This window comes from Tiliqua scincoides, chromosome 6 (assembly GCF_035046505.1).
Source record: "Tiliqua scincoides isolate rTilSci1 chromosome 6, rTilSci1.hap2, whole genome shotgun sequence".
In the NCBI taxonomy this organism is placed as follows: domain Eukaryota; kingdom Metazoa; phylum Chordata; class Lepidosauria; order Squamata; family Scincidae; genus Tiliqua; species Tiliqua scincoides.
The window spans coordinates 41248673-41255231 of NC_089826.1; positions in this window are offsets into that span (position 1 = coordinate 41248673).

The following is a 6559-nucleotide window of genomic DNA, read 5'->3' on the forward strand; positions in this document are numbered from 1 at the left end:
TCGATTTCAAACTATACATGATTTTAAGCTTCATTTGACCCTGTGTGTTTGGGTTTTTAAAAAAATACATGGCAGCAGGGCAGAGGGCCACCAATGTGGATCAAGCAAACAGGGGCAAGGCTTTTTCCCCACCCACCCACTGTTGCAACGCTCTGTTGGTGAACAGGGCTTTGGTGTTTTTTTCCTGGGACCAGCCATGCCCAAGACCAAAAGAGCTCCTAGGGATTAAAGTCAATTGGAGAGAATGAATTGGAGCAGCCTTTGAAATCCAGCAGTTGATACAGGCTGAGGTTTGGAATTAAGACTGGCACTGGCAGGCTCAATGTGTCTAGTAACCTTCAGGCTAGTAGCTCCTTTCTCCCCCCTTCCTGCAACAGGCCAATACATGGAGTTCGAAATGAGGCTCCCAACCCACATTAGTGATTCGGAGTATGCCAGTGGGAATTGGTGGTGCTCCCAAATTAATTTGCTTGAGAGTACGAGCTAGTCTAATGCATACTACATCGTTAAGTATACCTATGGAAGCAATCTTAAGAGTGCTTTATGCAGGTGCATAGACTAGAGTTGATGCTCCCTTGTTAGTTTTACTTTGGCCATGCAAAACAGGTGATCTCTTTAAATCTCTTTCTGTGTTGCCCACTTACTTTTTCTGCTGTTTGTAATGCTGCTGAGCTCATGAGTAGTTGCTTAGCAACCTTTGTGAACAAGAGCAAGGCCTTTCCCCTTTCCTTCCTCCTTGCAGAAGTGAGGTTGGGTTACAGCCAGGTGAGTTGTGGAGAACAAGGAAAAGGAAAGAAGTTCCAAAAGTGATGTGAAGTGACTGTTGGGATTGGAATTGGCAGCCCTCATGGCCAAGTATATGTTCTTGGCTCCTGCATCTCCTTTGCCCTTCAGCCCACTTCCTCCAGAAGATTTTGAAGAGATCAAACGTGTGTCTGGCAAAGCTTGGAAACAGCAGGCTCTCCAAAATGAGGATGGTTCCACAACCTACTCAGGTGCATATGGAAATATGGAAGTGGACACAGCTGTGCAGTGTCATGTCAGAGCCCACCCCTCCTCTCCAACCAGGATTCACAGACCTCATCCACCAGAGTAAGCATTGTCATCGAGAGACTAGATCTTCTGGAAGTCAAGAAGTTTTACTAAAGACCCTCATGGTTGAGTCAGTGTCATGCAACTGGTACTGAAACACCCTTTTGTGTTGACACAGCAAAAGGCATCAGGCAGATAGCAAAATCCAATGAAGCAATGAGGTTAGATATCCTAATGTCAGGTTGAGGTGGGTCCTGGGACAAATGCCAGTCCTTGATTCTCATGGCCACCACTACCACTGGGTTCTGGGGCTTTGGAGATCAATTGGTTGCCCCCAATGGGTATGGGCCCTTGGTTAGTGTCCCACTGGAAACCCCTGATGCCACTATGGGGATACCCAGTCCCTCCCCTTTGTTCCCTTTGACTTTTTTTTTTGCTCATTTCTCCTAAATTTAGGCTCTTTATGGTGCTGGTCTGCATCCAGTTTGGGCTGTGAAAGCGAACAAGAATTTTGGTTCATACTTAATGGTTGACTACTCAGGGTAGTAAAGGTTCCCTTCCTTTTGGAGAAGGAAACCTTTAGATACAACCAGCTGAAAATGCTTGGTTTTTCAAGGTTCTATGTTCCTCAAAATTATTTGGTATTACTCAACTATAGATTAAAGTTATAGAACAAATGAGGGCTTGTTTGCAATAGTGAGGCAAGACTTCAGTAAGAATGCTAGATCTCCTAAAGTCCTTTTGCTTTGTGATGTCTTTAGAATCTTTTAGCCTTTGTTTCGTGATTTATCCTCCTGGTATCTGAAAACCAATAAGAAAATGATATCTGACTGTTTAAAGTAGATCTCAGTTAAAGCATCAGTTTTGTATATCAAGCTGGAGTGGTATTTTTCCTTGCCACTTTATTTTTTTGTTTCTATACCCTGAAGTCCAGAAAGATCAGATAGGAGGTAATTATATTCTTAAAGCTCTTCCTTTAAGAACTGTTGAAGTAGGGTAAAATTTAGCAGGTACTGTTCTTTCTATTACTTCTCAGTTGCCAATTTTGTACGGGAAGTCCTTGCCTAAATGGGAAGAGAATTCTGGCCACTACATGGGAATGATCCCTTCTTGTGCCAATTGCTGGGCATAATAATCACATAATTGTATGTTTCCCTGGTCATCACACAACACAGGAAGCACAAAGACACCTTAAGGGCTGAACCGGATGGATGAGCATGTGTAGCTACCGTTTACCAAGTCAGACCCCTGGTCCAGCTAACTTGCCCCCTGGGGAACTTTCCATCTCCCTCTGGAGATGTTGGGGACTGAACCTGAGACTTTCTGCAATGCAAAGCAGTCCCTCTTGTGCTGAGTTATATCCCCTCACTTCATGTGACATAGGAGATGTATCAAGGCATTTCCAGACCTGTTTAAAAAGCAGCCGTGTGGAATTGGAGCCACAGTGGAGGTGAACAGGACTGAATGGGTGGTATATTGCCTTTTGTAGGAGTTTTTAGGAGCTCCAGATGGGGAGCTATTTGTATTGGGGAGTTGATGTGAAAGGAAAGAATTAATCCCGCTCCCAACACTGCAGCCTTGAGCCATGTTGTCCACGCGCCTGTAACATCAAGTCTAATTTGGCTGAAGGATAGCTGCACTAAAGCTCTTAAAGGGATAGAAGCCCTGTCTTGAATAGCTTAAAGGGGTCACCGGCTTGAATGACTTTAGAGGAGGATTGGACAAATATAGGGAAAACAGATCTATCAGTGGGTGCTAGTCATGATGGCTATAGCCTATCTTCAGGTTCAGCAGCAGTATAATACCATTAGAAGGTTAGCAATGGCAGGAGTTAACTATGCTTTCTCTCCTGCTCTTGGGCTTCACGGAGGCAGCTGTGGGCCACTGTGGAAAACAGAATATTGGACTAGATGGGCCCAGTTTAACTTTTCTGATGAAGGAGAGTCACCTCTACTTAGGATGCTTTTGTTCTTCCCATGTTATATGCTAAACTAAGCAGGAAAACCTAGAGCAGTGCCTTCCCTTCCTGTTTCCACTACTAAGCATAGGATTATTCCCCATTTGCTGGCCAGGATTTTCGTCCCATTTGGACAAGGAAGAGTGTCTCCAGCAGCCTTGCTGATGAGTAAATTTGTGTCTTTTGTCTCATACTGTGACTGACAGAGGGTTGGTAAATTCTGATGGGGCTGGAATGAAGCTTCTGCACATGGGCATAGATGTCTTTGGTTTGTTCATTTTTAAAATGTTGGTTTGTTGCCTACCTTGTCCAAGGCTGGTAATGACATTTCCTTATCTTCTTCATCCTTGTGCAAAATATGTGACCTAATTTTAACGTGACGTCAGGTATGTACAAAACCCTGCGACATTCTGTGCATCTGCCTTTACAGTCAAATGAGACCGTCAGCCACTGTGCATGAGCCATGTTGGCATGCGTGGGTTGCTCACCTAGGCAATGCTATTTTAACACTGTGTAGGCAAGTGAGAAAGACCAAGTGCACAAAGACATTTTTGTGTGTGTACTGCTGCCCAGCCTCATGTTTCAATCAGGTCTGTGCAGTAGGTGCACAATCTACTGTTTCTGTTTTATGGGTGTGCACTGAGGTTGCTTGAGAATGACTTGCTATCTGCCAAGTTCAGCCAGCTAGTCCTCCTTTATGTTCAGGTCTGAGTTTAATGCTTGCTGCTGGACTATGCTGCTCTGACAAAAACAGTCCCAGATGTTTGGGTGCATCATGCTGAACATTCATGTTGGCGCCGCTGGGGGAGGGAGAGCTACCCCCAAGGCAACCAATATTGCAAGAGGTTGCTGCTGGAGCCAAAGAAGGTTACATAAGAACATAAGAACATCCCCACTGGATCAGGCCATAGGCCCATCTAGTCCAGCTTCCTGTATCTCACAGCGGCCCACCAAATGCCCCAGGGAGCACACCAGATAACAAGAGACCTCATCCTGGTGCCCTCCCTTGCATCTGGCCTTCTGACATAGCCCATTTCTAAATCTGGAAATTTTGTAGCTGGTCTCCCCACCTGTCAGGGGTCCAGTAGCCTCAAAGATTTGTAGGAGGAGGCGGTTCCATCACCCACTGGTCTACCTCCCTGCCAGCAGCCTTGTTCAGGTTCACTGGCTGGCCATCTTCCTGCCTGCTAGCCAACTTCCTGCAAGCTGCCCTCTTCGCCAGCTAGCCTGGGGTTGTATGGAGCATCCCTGCCTTTGCTCCGCTCTTTCCTCCCAGCTGGGCTGCAACAGCCAGACTGACAGCCTCTCAGCTCCCTGGTCCTGCGAACACCTGCCACTTCTGCCTCCCTGGTGCTGTTGGCTCTACTCCCCTTGCCCTGGATGTCAGTTGCCCAATTGGGCTCTTCCTTCAATTGCAGGGGGACCAGCCTACCGGTGATTGAGGACAGTGGGGTGAGCCACCCATGCCCTAGCGGCGGAGCTGGTTGTCCTGCCACCTGACTTGCTGTCGCCACAGCCACCTGCGTTCCTCTGGCCAGTGGACTGTGGTGGCAAGCCGCCTATGGGCCCGGTGTACCCTTCTTGAGGCCAGCCCTGTTGGAAAGGCAGGAAGGCCCCATGTTGCTGTTACCGTCACTATGAGGAGTTTGCCTGTGCTGGGCACCTTGGATAAGCGGGGCCATGAGCTGGGTCTCAGACAATTCAAATGGTGCCTTCCCGTGGAGGTGAAAATATAATAAACTAGCAGTCCGCCCTATGCAGTCCACCTACTCCCGTGAAGAAAGAACTGTGGTCCACCTGCTTTTAGTGCAAACCTGAAAGTATGTGTACATTTAGGTTGCAAAAACCAGTAAGTACATGGTGCTTCCAGTTTTGTGTGTGTGTGATGTGATTGTGTGCAAGTAGTAATATGGGAAGATATACTAGTGGAATGGCATTGACTGCACAGCAGAAGGCCTTGAGAAAATAGTGCAAATGTTTCTAGCTGTTGTTAGATGGTAGAAACACCCTGCACTGCATCTTATTAGGTTTAACAATAACAAAAATCTGGCAATGATGAAATTGCTATTAAATTCTAACAGGCTCTTATGCAATCCTCCCAAAATTTTGGAAGATTCTGGGTGGTCAGAGCTTAGGCCTCCTGTGCCTTGATATTCCTTTGTGTTAGAAAGAATGTAGTTAGTTTCCCCATGTGTTTTTTTTTGTATGCTGTCAGTGGGGAGAAAATGATCTCATTGTTTATCCCAAATTGCGCCTATGATGAAAAACATCTGTCACTCTTTGGTATGTAACGCTTCGGAAAACAGACCGGTGTCCATAAGAGGCATCGCTAGAGGCTGCAGCGCCCAGGGCAGTGACATTGTGGTATCACATGATGCCGTGATTTCATTTCCAGGTTCTCCCAGAGGAGGCGGTGGTAGCAGCAGTGCGATCTGTCTGCAGCCCCCATGCCCTCCTTTGGAGGCACTCATTGAGCCTTCAAAGGAGGAAGAAAGGGAGCAGCAACCAGATCGCCAAGCCAGAGAAGCATGAGGAGGAGATGGCAACCTCTACATACCTGAGATCACTGTTGCTGCTGCTTTTCCCACTGCCATCTTGGCTGGGCCTTAAATGGCACCCCTTTCAGACTGGTACCCAGGGAAGACTGCCCTTCCATCCCCTGCTTGCTACGCCACTGGTGCCAAATCACACTTGGTGATTTGTGACAACTTTGGGTCTTCCTCAAGAATTGTAACTTTACAGGTCTTAAAGCAGGTCCTAAAATTGTTCTGCGGGGGGGACGGGACGACACACGCCACCGATGCCAACACACTGAGGCCTTAGTTATGTGGGACATTGGAAGTCTTTCCCTGTGCCTTGATCCCATGCTACTCTGGAATCATTGAATCATGCAGGATAGGCAGATCACATGGAAAGTTTTTATAGTGGCACTGTCCTCCTTGTGGACTGGTCACGTTGACATTACAATTCTCCTGGCTATTCATCCATCTCACAATTTCATTGATCAGCTGCTATTCCAGAAGCATGGGATGTAACCAAATAGAAGCTGCCCCCATGCTGGGCTAGAAAGACATGGACTGGGCCACAGGATTGCCAAATGTCCCTTAACTCAGTACATAATATTCCTCTAGATTAGAATATGCTTGTTTTCTTCTTTCTGCAATTTATAGCTCCTTAGGCCTTTCCAGGGAAAATGACACTGACAACAATCTGACTGATCTCCTGCATATGCTAACTTGGGAATTCCCTGCTAGAGGGGAAGGAGGAGAGTGCACAGAAATTATTGCCTCTCTAGAAACTGGCTCCCCAGGCTTTCAGGATTAAAAGAAATAGAAGGAGCTATTACAGCTTTGCAGCTGTAGTGTCTCTCATCATCTTGTAGCTTGTTGCATTAATTAAAGCTTATTAACAGAATGACCAGAAGCATTGAACTGTACAGTATATTCTACTCTCTTTGGGCTCTCCTCTTTTTCATCCTGCTATTTATGTGATAGATACAGTTAGCTATATGACCACGGCTCTCAAAGCTTCCATTGGAATCAGATTTGGCTTGTTTGGGAACATTATTAT